The following is a 15,035-nucleotide window of genomic DNA, read 5'->3' as shown; positions in this document are numbered from 1 at the left end:
CAATTTAACTTCCTTTGTAATTTTTGAAGCCCTAGCTTTCTTCCATTTTGGCGAAATGAAACCTAAATTGTTACACCCCATAGAGAGTCGTTTGGACAATATACGAGACCCAAATGTTGGAGATTTTGCCTTTCATGATATAATTAGAAGGTTACAAAATCAAAATAGGTCTCCCATTGCACAAAAAAATATAGATAGTAGGCTCTTGTGAGCCAAAGGATACCCACCAACTGTTGCGTGTCTTGAATTAGTCTTTACATGTGCCCAAAATTATCATCCTGCCCCTCATGAGATTGGAAACTTGAATCAATCTACAATAGCAATAATTGAGGCTAATTTCATGGCTCTTGCAATACAAATACTTGAAAGAGAGTAGTATCTGGGTATCTCTTTACAAACGGGTTGGGAGTTTTTTTGGAATCAGGTAAATTGGTGTCTCTTCCATATTGCTCAGGGTTAGTTGAAAGTGGCACGAAAAGGAAGATCCAAGCTACCTTCCTATATAAAGACTGAGTTGTTCTAGGATGATATCACCGACATGATTGTATTATTGTATCACACCATTGGGAAACTTGAGGTGGAGTATTTTGAAGAATGGATGTGCCAATTTATTTTGACTATTTGTGATGATAACCATTATGTGGATTGGCTGAGTTTGATAAGTGAACACCTACATGAATAGTTGGTGAATTTTGGTAAGAAGCAACAATTTAATCTATGCTCTATTGTTCTATGTGTTAGCCATCGGAAAACCAATTTGGTCAGGCTTAAAGAAAGAAATCTCTATCATGGAAGGCATCCCTATATATAACTATTTTCCTTATCTGCAAAAGAAAGAAGGCATAAAAGAAGCTTCCTGTGTCCATGACGCCTTCTTCATGACCCTTATGAGAAGAATTGAGGGAGTTTGGAAGAGAAGATTTTCAACATAAACCATCTCCTTGATAATGCAGTTTGGTAGATACTATATTCAATCCAACACTTTCTCCCATTTGAGAATTTGGGGTTATGAAAACACCTCATTGAAATTGCCAAGGTATGATTCTAATTATCTTGTGTTCTTAGAGCTTTATCACCAAATGTATTTTGTTAACATTGAGTATGTGGTCATGAAAAAGAAGGGATATACCTTTCCTTTAAGTTTATCCAATTTTTCTTGTAAAAGTAATGAACCTGCCAAGTTTTCTGACAAATTACTAGCTGAGTTTGGTTTTCGCTCTGTTAGAACCCCCAAAACTTTTGAGAAATTTTGAATTTAAAGCCCACATTTTACCCATTCCCCTTCCAAAATATTAACCACCTTTGAAAATCCTTTTTATCTCAAAGTTCTCCATTGTTATGACTCATAAAATCCATATTTTTTCCTTCTCTGACCACAATCATTTCGTTACATTAGCTAAATATTTCCCCACCATAGGTTACCGCAATACTGCATGTACCATGTTCCATGATGACAAAGAGGTCGTGAGACACCAGTAAGGAAAATAAATGTCAGTATAACACATCGTAGTACCTCAAGTGTTAAATCTCAAAATAATCAAGGGGTTGCGGGATGACGATAACAATAAAAGGTGTTAATACAATACACCACTATCTCGTGAATCATTGGTCATGGCTTATTAAATATTTGGCGATATAGAAGCAAGAAATAAATGACTTAATGGTCACTGTGCTATCACAAATTATAGTCTTTTAGAAGGACTGCGGGTAGTGATAACAAGTTGAAATACTGTTAATACCACTGTAGTCTCGCATAAGTAATACATTGAATGTTTATAAGCTCCACAATAGAGCGATAACTTAAGTGATTTACTGCTAAACCACAAGTTGTTGGTGGCCAAAGAAAAGCAATATTTCCATAAAGCGATGAATGAAAAAATGATATTGTAATATCACAAGAAATATAAAAGTAATATAAAGGAGCATTGTGGTAACTCGGTGACCATTGCTGCAATATTGTAGTGGTCGAGACATGTTCATGGGAAAGACTTGTGATACAATAGTGAAAGAGGAAACAAAAAAGACAAGTGGATGATGATTTAAGCACATCATAGTGGAGGTTTTTAAAAAAGGTGGTGGATTTATAAGGTGATAAATCGACATGCATGAAATAAATGCTGAGACGATAATCACAAACTTCAAATAAATTCAGAAATTCCACTCGAAGAGTTCATTTTGCATTTAAAGAAGTTGGTGATTGAAGCTCTGCAACGACAAAGGAAAGCACAAAACTTCTCGTGACTTGAAAAGTACAAAAATTCCTCAAAGCTCTGTAAATTGCAAATAATTTAAAGGGTAAACAACTGATTTTGAACTAGGAATAGAAGGGAAATAATGCCTAAGAAAGGGGAAAGTTCCAAGAAGAAGGGTGAGTCATCAAACCCTAAGAAAAGGCCACTTCAAAAGTATCTATTAGATGCTTTACTACAGTCTAAGGATATTGAGTTAAGGAAGGTTTTTAGGGATAGTATGCAAGGGTGCAGAGATGCCATTATTCCCATAGCTGGTAGAGTTTTGTTCTGGTAATTTTATAAAAATAGGGATGGGAAGGTTCTAGTCTCGATCCCTTAGACTCTGGATTTGGCTAAATTGATAGTACCCAATGGGTGAACTCACAAAGTTGATTCCCACTTTTTGGTACATCCTGATTTTTGTTGAAATCATACATTTTTAAAAAATTATAATGATTTAAGCTTTAAGAGGTCCGATTTGAAGTAATTAATTGAATAGAATTAAATCAAAGGCTCTCAGATCAAAATTTCTTGGATAGAACCTCTCTACTTCTAAATCATACTTGCAATGGAGTCTCCTTTGCATCCATCAAATCCTTATAAAAAACCAATTTTACATTAGCTTTTGGGGGGTCAAATTAATTCATTTAAAAGTTTTTTTTTTAAAAAGTATTTAGTCCTTATTATAAGCTTTCGAAATAGTATAACTTTTAATATATTTAATTTCATTAATATATTTTTATTTTATTTCTTATGAATGTAGGTTTTTCACCGAACATGAACTTCTTTGTTCAATGCATTGGGAAAAACAGTAAACTAATTCAAAAAAAATCTGAAAAATATCTATGCACTAGGTGTTGGTGTTTTCTTTCTAACAAAAAAAAGAAAATTGAATTTTGATATATATAGAACAAGTTATGTGTTCAAACGTACACCTATATCCAAATTATAATTAGTCGAACTTCAAAACTTAATAAAATAAAAAATATTCAACATATCACTATCAAACCAAGTGCATGCCCTAGGTATTGATATTAAAAACCAAAATTCAAAAGAATTAAGTTTTTATCATTTATAGAAAAAAATTATGCGTTTCGGGATACACATCACTCTTTAAAAATGTTGTTTACTCTAAACAACTACTTTTTGAGGGAGATGGAAAAATCAATAAAATTTTATTCAAACAAATTTCCAAAAAATATATTTAGAATCTATAAACAAGATGTTAAAAAATCACTAGTTTATATCATCTTCAAATTCTTAACGGTTTAAAAGTTATAGGTGTCAGAAAGTGAAGGTTTTTTCTCAAAATATTCATCTAAGTGTCAAAGTTGGTCAAAAAGTGGGAACCAGTATTGTGAGTTCACCCCAATGTATTTGTTGATGTTGAGCTGATTCAAGTGCTAGCCGAGAACTGTCATCCTATCACTAGGACAATGAGAATGCCTAGTGCAAACCCTTTGCTGGTGGTAACTAGGTTAGCCATTGTAGACTATTTTATGTTAAATAAGCAGGCCATTATCGAAATTGAGTTACTAAGTTTGAGCAAGATTATAAAAGGTTGAGGAAAACATATAGAAAGGATGAGCTCCTATTGTAACACAAGAGGGGTTTTAATAACCGTACTATGGAGATTGTGGTGAATGAGCCTTTTTCCTATGGATGATTTTTAGGTATATTTTCAAAGTACCTATTTTCCCTATGCCAGATATTGGGTGAGGATGTTAGAGACAAGATACCAATTGCCATGATGCACATGGTTATGAGGATCCAGAATTCGGAATTGAACTTGAAGTTTGATTTTTCTTTGGAACTTGAGAGGAGGATCCATGTGCAGTTTGTGGCCTTGAAAGAGAAGAACGGATCTTGTGATTTTCACCATTATACATTATTGTGGTATTTAATATTGTATCAGAACAGACAGGTGTTAGAAAATAATTTGAATTCGTGCATTGTAGATAACAAAGGTAATAGGATGCCGGTGCAATTATGGTGCTATATATGGGACAAAAAATGTGCAAATAGTGACCACAAGACTTTTTCGTGATGTTTTTATTGTTTCAATTATTCGTTCTTTTAAAAACAAAGTTGATAGACTGTCACCACAAATAATGGAGATGATAAGACCCTTGGCCAAGAGGCTTTAAGGAAGGCACACATACAACTTTAGTGATTGGTTCTACACATGGCAGACCACACTTTAATCAGAGTATATGGATGCCCCTTAGGCCCCCTTCAACTACCAATATTTGTTTCTAATAGTATTTTCTTCTTGGAGTTCATGTGTCAAATGATGTGGATGGAGAAGGAGGTCATGGAGACTATGAAGAAGGGGACCTTTTTACCCCATGTGGCTAGATGTGCAGGACTCTCCATTGGGTCAGACATGCTTGAAGAGCTCCAGAGTTACCTAAAAACAAATTATTCTCTGAAACAAGGCAAGGAGAGATCGTGTGACCCTAAGGGTCACATCAATCATGTGAAAAGAAAAGTGCTAACTAGCCAAGGTGTTCCCCATGAAGTGCTATTAGATGAAGATGCTATTAGAAATTGTGAAATCCTTTATGAAAATTTTCAAAGAAAAAGGAAATGGAATATTTTGGTGGAATTGGAAAAGTAGAAAAGAAAAAAGAACCCAAGATTCCCCGGATTCTATTTTGAGAAAACCAATATCCTTAAAAGAATTAAATTGTATATAAATAATTTTGAAAGATTGTATGGAAAGTCAATTGGTGAAGATCCCTCACCCAAAAAGGTAAAATTGCCTATGAAAAAGCCCAAAGGGGTTGTGATTGCAGATGCTCCAGATGGCATTTCTATTTAAGAATCTTCACTCAGTCCACCCCCACCAAAGAGGCAGAAAAGGGATGATCCAGTGCCTTTAGTACCATATGATGACACTAAAGGAGCAAGTGACACAAATGAAGTTGTTAATGCCCTAAGATCTTTAAAAGAGGGAGAGGGAGTTGATATTCAACCTCAAAGGTCACCAACTAGATATGAATAGGAGATACATGGGAATGAGGCTTAGGCCGAGGGTGATGTGCCACCAGTATATCAGGAAGATGAAAGAATTGCCATTTCTTTAAGATTTATTTAAGATGATGAATTCATAAAAATTCATGAATTCAAAGATTTTTGGATAAAAATGGAGATGAAGGAGTTTGAAGAAAAGAAACAAATGAATATGATGGGTGCTGACGAATCTCAACATGATGAAATTACAAGGAGGACTTTTAAGGAGTTGAGATTCGATGAGATAGATGTCACCTGAAAAGAAGCTAGAGAGATGGTGCTAAAAAGAAATATGTTAATTATTCTAGGGATGACTGTAAAGAAGATGTTCCTCTTAGATCGAGTCATGCATCAAGAAGATCCAATGCTAGTAGAAAAGTTTGACTCAGATCAAGGAGTAAGTGGAACAAGGTGTAACCCCAAAATAGAAACTCTAGAAGCATGAGTAAGATTTAAAAGTACAGACAAGCCAAAACTGGTTGACATGGTCCAAGAAACCAAAGGTGCTACAATATTGAAAACACTTAAAGATACCTACCCATTAGAGGTGACCACCATGACAATGCACTCTGCCATGTTCACTAGGGATGCTATGAAAAATATGCAACAAAAGTTAATTGAATATGAAAAAATTCAAGTTGATATGAATTAGAAAATTAATAAGTTGTACATTGAAAATTTTAAATTGAAGGATCAATGGAAAGGAGTAGAAGCCAGTGAAAGCAAGGCACTTGTCCTTCACATACATGAGCCACCAAAGCCAACTGACAAAAGTATTGATACAAAGAGATGGGTCGAAGATGAAAAAAAGTATGAAAGGGAACTTGGAGAACTGAAGAAACTAAACGAAGAAAGCCAACAAAGCTTGTCATAGCAAACTCTCTATATGTTTGAAAGGATACTGGCACATAAAGTCAAATATATCACGGATAAGATAGAAGATGTGTGCATAGGGTATGAATCATTGTTGAAAGAACTATAAGTGTTCAAGGAGCATAAGCCTATATTGGAGCCACTATCCAAAAGGTGGCAATCGGTGCATCATACTTTTATTACATTATGCAAAGTACTACAAAGAGACCCAAGTGCTTCCCCTGTTGTTAAAATGACTGAGAATATGGTGAAGAATGTAATTGAGGAACTTAAATATATCTCTGCAGAAGAACCAACGATAAAGGCCAATATTTATTCCTTCCACACATTCAAACACTGGGCTATTCCTTCAATTGTGGATAAGGATAAACACATCAGAGACCTTAGTGATTGGAAAAGTGACTTGAATCAGATGGTACCACAGACCCTCCCTCGTATACAAGAAGAGAAAGATATTAATGTACATAGTTTCAACGTCTTTCGAGACAAGGTGATAACACTTGATAGTGGATATACAAAGTTTGTCTCAGAGGTGTGTGCCATAGTGGATAAAAGATAGAATGACTACATGGTGATTGTTTTAGAGGTGTAGAGGTATAAATAGCCTAGTGATTATGATGTTTACCAATGGGAGAGCTAGTACTTGAAGCCCTTTGATGATTGATGTTGTGAAGTGATAGCTAGTGGATATGAAGTTTGCTCAACTGAAAATTGAACCTTGCCGGACCCATTGGTCACAGGTTGCTATTCACAATATGATGATAAAGAGTGCACTTATGTTCACTAGATATTATCATGTTTTATTATATCTTATCTCTTGTTTCAAAAAATATATTTTAAATTATTAAATTTTCAAATGTTTTAATTATGTTTTGTTATAATGAATGAAAAGGTATGACCTTTCATTTTTAGGCGGGTAAAACTGAATAGTTATTTTGTAACGGTCTAAAGGTTGTTGCTTCTCCCATTTTGTATATAAGGGAGAAACCAAGACCAATAAAGGGGTTGAAAGAAATCATAAGATAGAACTTAGGCAAGCAATCTATGTACCTTTTTTGTAGTGGTGATAATGTAAATTGAAAGAATCTTGTTTTGCTCTCAATTGTTTGTATGGTTTTATTTTGATATATGTTGTGTGGTTGTCTCCAATTTGATTTGTTTCTTATTATTTAAATTAGTGTATCAAGGATATTTCTTATTTATCAAAGCAAGTCTCTCGCTCTGTGTGATTTTTTCAATTAGCTTCTGCAAGGCACACTTAAAATCAATTTCGTAAGTCAAAATAATATGGAAGAATCATTTGGATCAAGAAGAAAAACTTAATAATATTAATTTTATGCACATTTATGCAAGTCATAAACAATTAAGGTGCCAAGCAATTTGAATTATGATCAGAATACAGATCTAGCCACAACTATCTAAAATACATATATATTTAATGTATGCAATTGATCATTGAGCTCTATTTTCCCTTTTTCACCTGTTTATCATAGTGACACCTAATTTCACCCCTATTTTGACCATAAACATGCTATTATTTATCATAGACGTGATAGCAAACCATAAACACACTTTGATTGTGCACACACCCTTTGACCACATATGCATTACTGTTTGACATATACACGTCATAAATAAAAAAATGCACTTATCCATGCCAAATACCAGAAAGACCCAAAACACGCCAATCTTTGATGTATATGTGGTAGGATTTACCCTATACACATTTTTTTCATAGGCACATTTTTAAGGACCATAGATGCAATTTTATCGATCCTAAATGCTTGTTTAACATAAACACACTACAACATAACCTAGACGTGCTAAGAAAGCTACCATATATGTGTTTTCGATGTTTTACCTATTGTCATGTTTTTGGTGGCCTACATTCTAGCCCTATTTATAATGCAATAAATGCACGAAATCAAAAGGATAATAGAGTACATATTGGTTCTTTGTACCCCTCTGGCTACTTGTACCATCAGACTCTCTTGAATCAATGGAATCTCTTCACCATAAATTTATTGTTGTGTTCTCAAGCTCTCCTTTGCTCTATGCTGTGAACAATGTGAGTGATGGATGGAAATGAGGAGGTCCCTATCCCACTCTCCTATTTATAGGAGTGGTAATCCTAGATGCCTGTGGTCACTGTGACTCTCTGAGACCCCACTTTTGCATGTCCTTGGTCTTTTTCACATGCCTATCCATCTTGATTAGCCTTTTCTATCTTCTTTTTTTCAAGAGATTGTCCGAATTTTTTTTTAAAATTCACCCAATCTCTCAAGGGGGCATGCCATTTTCCTTACTAAGGGCAACCTATTGTATCAATGTTTTATTTTTCTTTGAAACAATGGGACAAGTTGTTGGCATTGTGTTGTCATTGATGTCAACTGGTATAGGATGGCTACTGGTATAAGAGATGCATGTGTAACACTATCATGGATGCATATCGGATGTGATATCTTTGATGTCACTTAGTGTTGTAGGTCACTGGTAAGGAAGGAAATGTCATTCAGTACAATGACAATTGGAGTCACCGGTACACAAGTTAGTGTTTGACTTGTGCTGAAGATATGAACAGGTTACCGATACAGTCTATCACTGGTAAGGAAAGGTTGTCAATTGGTAAGTGGTGTGTTGACAGTGTGTGGTTGCCTACCGGCAAGCCTACGACCAGTGTACAAGCAGGATGAAAAAGACGTTGAGTTGTTGATTATGATGAAGAGGCGGAATGTTACCTAAATGACATCAACACTGGAGGAGAAGGATGTATAGATCATCAGTATGTTGTGTGGATGATGAACAACAGGACTCCCATCGGATAAAGATACAGTCACCATTTGAAGAGATGACTGGCAATGAGTGTGCCCCACACCAGATCACATGTGCCTGTTTGAAGATATGTTGCACAAACAGGGAAGCCACATGAGTGCATTATAGGATGCAAATGACAAGGATCCACTACCACCGGTAAGTGGAGCTTATCTCCTATTATGCAAAGTGTGCATCATAGTTTAGTGAGATAAGATAAAAGAGTTAAAGGCAAGTGTTTGAAGGCTCACACAGGATCTACCGGTGAATTACAAAGATGCCTCAAGTGCATGAAATTAGGGATATGCACTGGACCGACAATTGAAGTGTGATGGGTTTGTCTCCTTGACAAACTGGTTGAGACGATGTTCGGGCTAACGATGAAGAAGGCAAAGCTGAGCAGCTGTAGATAGAGTGTGCAACCGGCATGCAAATGCCTCAGATGGAAATAGTTCAAGGTTGATGACATGGTGTCATCAAGGGGTTTATCGATATGAAATTCCACTGGTAATGCAACAAAGTGCAGATGTCGAGGACTCCCATTTGATGAAGATGTGCATAAGATAGGTTAGCAAGAGTGTTGACCGGTTGAGTGTTGCATCGGAAGAGAAGCAAAGTACAAGGTTGAAAGCAATCCGGTTAAGGGTTTAACTGGCAGGGTTAGTAAGCCAGTAGAAGAACCCGGTAATGGAGTTGGTTGGTGATCCCATCCATACTGACATAGATGACCTAGCAGAGGTGGATGCCGAAATAGGGGCCACATGGATGTGAAGTGGCATGCATGCACAAGGAGACATGTTGAGTCGGTGAAGTGTCAAGCGACGAGGTATATGGTGATAGGTCGACATTTATGATTCACGAGATGCACAATAGAGGTTTGTGTCTCAAGGTCAAATGGACATTAGATATCCAGCATAGACTGTTTGAGCAGATTGAGGCAGGTGAAGGGAACATCGAAGCCATTCTTGGTGATCAACCAAGAAATCCGCTAATAGGTTAAATGCATACTACTAAAAATAGAAGGAGTGATCAGGACCACATGACAATGGTGGGATTGATTGATGAGTTACAGTTCATCAATCTAGGCGATTGGATTTGGTTTTCCTCGAGGTCGATGAGGAAACGCTAACCGCTCAAAATTTAAATTGGCTTTTGGCAGGAAAACTAGTTTATAAATATGCAAGCCAAAATTGATGAGGGTTGTTGTTGAGTGAGAGAGTGTTGTTGCATGTGAGAAGAAATCAGTCAAGTGCTCAATGAGTATCAGAGGAGAGATTGAGTGAGAGAGAGAATAAGATCGAAGTGTTCAATCGGCAACAGTGAGGTAATCGACAGTCAGCCACTAGGTGTGACAGAAGAGAGAACCGATAGTGACCAATACCGACAAAGAAGAGTTGCAGAAGATTGCAGAGAAGACAAGCAGAGAACCAACAAAAGATAGTATCGGTGGAGAGAAGCACAGTAGGTGAGAGAGAGAACTGACAAAGAGCAGAACCAACAGAGTGCAGAACTAGTAGAGAGTAAAACCGACATAGAGAGAATCGGAAGTGAACTTGATAGAAGATCCAATAGAGAGATTTGTAGAAGAGTTGTAAAATTCATTTGTAACAAGACTGTTACTTTTGTATTTGAATATACTCATAGTAGACCACTGAGTTAGAGCTTGGTGCAGGGGTTGTATCTCCTTGGGTTGGTGCTCTAAATCAGGGGTTGTAGCTCCTTGGGTTGGTGCCCTAAATCAGGGGTTGCTGCTCCTTAGGTTGGTGCCCTAAACATTGTAATTAGAGTTTCATTGTGAGGTTGGATTGGAGAAGTAGACTCCAACAACATTTCTCATTGAGGTTTTTCCCATCTTGGGGTTTCCTCGTATATGTTGGTGTTATGTGATGTCCCCTTGTGTGTGATTGCATTGAGTAATCTCTCCTTAGCATACCAATAGGTTATCTTGGCTTTAGTATGTTAACTGATACACATACTTAGGAGTTAAAAGGAAAAGAAATTTGAGAACCACTAATTCACCCCCTCTTAGTGGTACATTGTGTCTAACAATTGGTATTAGAGACAGGTTCTCGGTTTGACAAGCTTTCTCCAGCTTGGGTAGATTTTGGCTTAAGGACACAATGGTCTGTTTAGTGTCAATCCCAGCTTCAGTATTTGATGGTTCAAACTATTCCATTTGGTGTTGTAGAATGGAAGTCTACTTGTCTTCCCTAGGGTTTGATGTGTGGATGTCATTTGTAAATGGCTGCCCTAGTTAAGTCAATCCTCCCACCGATTCTGATGCAGGAAGAAGAAACCAATGCAATGATGCAACAATGAAGGCTATACTCTATGGGTTATCAGATGATATTTCCTCACAGGTGGATAGATGTAGATTGACAAATAGCTTATGGGACAGACTGAAGAAGCTCTATGGAAATGAGCCTACTATTGCAGAATCGGTTTTTGAAGAAAAGATGAGAAATGCATCCCATGTATCTGAAAATGATGAAGGTAGATTTGTTAGCAACCACAACAACAATGAAGAAGGAACCCACCTCTTCATGGCTCAAGAATCAGAAGATGAGAGGCATACATCTGAGACTAATCATGCAGATCACTCCTACCAACAAGATGTGTTTGGCAGTGATAGTGAAGGTGAAGAAGAAGAGGAAGCAAAAGTTGATCTCAAAGGAGAACTTGTAAATACACTTGAGGAGCTCAGTAGAGTAAGAAATGAATACACACTATTCAAGAATGTTGCTATTATGGAGAAGAACCAGTTGATTAAATGCCTTGAAGAAATCTGAGAAATGCATCTCAGAGTTAAAGACTTGACAAGAAGACACCAAAAAGTGTCGGTGTAAAGATCTAGCATCTGAGCTAGAGGTAAAAGATAAATAATATCAGCAACTGGTTGGAGAAATGGAGATTCTTCGAAATGACCTTGAGAAATGTCAAGATGAGCTCAAGGTGAGAATCTGGTTTGATGGCTGCAATGATGCCTTGGACAAAATGTTGAAAAAGCAAAAGCATGCCAAGGACACTGAAGGATTAGGTAGTGGTGTCGGTGAATGCTCCACCGGCAAGAATGTCCCTCACAATGACATTATGTTTGTCTCCTCAAATGGAGAGAACAAGGGACAAACCTTCATAGTTAGAAATGCTCCCTGGAAGAAGGTTGATCTAACCACAATCAGTGAAGACATGCAGATGAGTATGAAGACCGGTGTTGCCAGAAGGAGGAACAATGCAGATCCCAAAGGAAAAGGGAAGATGGGAGAAGACAACAAAGAAGATTCCCCATAGGTATAAGACAAAGGAATTCTACTGCCCACAAGACAAGATAGGTGTGGAAGATGAAGGGACTAGATGGAAGAACTGTCGAAGGTGAACAACCTAGGATCCATCCCCTGAGAAGCAGAAATGGAGATACCAGACCGATAAGATCTCCCCATGCATGGCAAAATAAATTTGTAAGTTATAAACCTTCCTTCTCCGGTTATTGCTTTGCATGTAATGGTGATGGCCATAGGGCAGAATAATGTAGAAAGGGATCTAGAAGGAATAATCTAGGATCTCACAGTTATCACGCATATGAGCAAAATGCATCAAGGAGCAGATACATGCATAATTCCTCTCCCGATTATGCAAATAATGTTTGTTATAACTTCAATGGATCCGGCCATAGAAGTCATGTATGCAGGAAGAAGAACTCACAGTTCCATGGAAACCAGTGGAACAACCATGCTCAGTATAGTAGCGGTTTTAGAAGATGTGAGCAATAAAGACCTGCACGGGACAAGAAGAGAGGTGTACTTGCACATGCAAGGAAACCATGGAAACTGATAGCTGACTACAATGGTATGATCAGAAAAGGAAGAGCTCACTAATATGTTAGAAGATTCCCCATGCACGAGGTTGGGATGGGTGTTTTGTGCTACTACAACACTGATTATGATTATGATGCAAAGTCCAAAAATATAAGGAAAAATTAGCAGAAGAAGGTAAGACCTGCTCCCAAGATTGAAAATGGGAAGAAGAGTGAGATCAAGCAGGAATGGAGGAAGAAGAAAGAGGATGCAACCATGGACCGACACATATGTTATCTCCAAAGGCTTAAAGGAGATGCGGGACCTTAGGGGGAGTAGTACACCGACCATATCATTCACCCCCTCAGTGGAAGAGGACGCATGGAAGAACAAGCTGTTGTCGGTATGAAGGATGTAAATGAGATGATAAGTGCGTGTAGTGGCGAACTTGGCTACACACCTATAGATCAGAGTTGGATCATTACTGTTGTGTCAATAGATAATAAATTAACAATTGGAATCAGATGCAAAGTGACACAAAGTGTTAGGAGTTGTAGGAAGGTGCTCCGGTAGTGATGATGGACCGGTACAGGAAATAGATATATGCAGGATGTTACCGGTAAGAATGCTAACAAGTACTTGCAGGTTATGTAAGACAATGAGGATAGATATCATTGCATTAACCCCGACAGGATGGAATGAGGATTTTATGTCTCAGGTGGTGTTGATGAAGACCTGAATGGAATATGATGGCCCGATTGTTGATTATATATGCATGCATCCTTTGAGGGATAACTAGTTTGATGTATGGCATGATAATGATATTATATGGCATTGTGTACATCCAAGATCATGTCATAGGCTGTGGTGAATATAATGGAGCTAAAAGATCATCAGATGATCACATATGCATAACTTAACCGGTATATGGAGTTTTTTAGAGCCTCGGTATTGGACCAGACCGACATTGAGGACCTGAGATGTATGAATCAGGGGGGAGTTCAAGTGTTTATGATGTAGAGTTGGCATACTTGAACTTGTGAGGGTATTGACTGCCTAAACTGTAGATAATGGAAGTTGTTGTATGAATACCCAAGAGAATTTCATGATGAAGAGTATCTACTTTCCCAATTGGTTGTATTCATAGCACAATCACATTTGATTCTAAAGAGAAATTGGGATCAGATAGGGGAGGATGTAGTTTGACTGACAGGTAAGCAGTATTCACTGACACATCCTTCTGCAATTGAGTGCTTTAACAATTAGTATCAGTTTAGTATGCTCAATTGGTGTCAGTTGATGGTTGAGTCCTCCATCTCAAGTGTTGTGACTTGAGAAGATGCAACAAATGATGGTTGAAGGAGGAGAAGCATCTGGTAGAGAAAAAGGGGAGAAAAATATCTGACAGTGACCGGTAAATATAAGGAGGTGAGAGACCTTGACAGTGCCCTTTGCCATTTTTGTCAAAGGGGGAGAAAGATTATGTAGTATACTTCATACTACATGTATGAAGATCTATGGATCACACAAAGGGGGAGAGAGAATATGTAGTATGCCGAATACTACATGTGTTGACATCAATGCCAAAGGGGGAGATTGTTGGCATTGTGTTGTCATTGATGTCAACTGGTATAGGATGGCTACCGGTATAAGAGATGTATGTGCAACACTATCATGGATGCATATTGGATGTGATATCTTTGATGTCACTTAGTGTTGTAGGTCACTGGTAAGGGAGGAAATGTCATTCAGTACAGTGACCATTGGAGTCACTGGTACACAAGTTAGTGTTTGACTTGTGTTGAAGATATGAACAGGTTACCGATATAGTCTATCATTGGTAAGGAAAGGTTGTTAACTGGTAAGTGGTGTGTTGACAGTGTGTGGTTGCCTACCGACAAGCCTATGACCAGTGTACAAGCAGGATGAGCAAGATGTTGAGCTGTTGATTATAATGAAGAGGCAGAATGTTACCTAAATCACATCAACACTAGAGGAGAAGGATGTACAAGTCACCGATATGCTATGTGAATGATGAATAATAGGACTGCCACCGGATAAAGATGTAGTCACCATGTAAAGAGATGACTGACAATGAGTGTGCCCCACACTGGATCACATGTGCCTATTTGAAGATATGTTGCACAAATAGGGAAGCCACATTAGTGCATTGCAGAATGCAGATGACAAGGATCCACTACCACTGGCAAGTGGAGCTTATCTCCTATTATGTAAAGTGTGCATCATAGTTATGTGAGATAAGATAGAAGAGTTAAAGGCAGGTGTTTGAAGGCTCACACTGGATCTACCAGTG

This window comes from Cryptomeria japonica, chromosome 3 (assembly GCF_030272615.1).
Source record: "Cryptomeria japonica chromosome 3, Sugi_1.0, whole genome shotgun sequence".
Classification (NCBI taxonomy): domain Eukaryota; kingdom Viridiplantae; phylum Streptophyta; class Pinopsida; order Cupressales; family Cupressaceae; genus Cryptomeria; species Cryptomeria japonica.
This window is presented reverse-complemented; position numbering follows the sequence as displayed.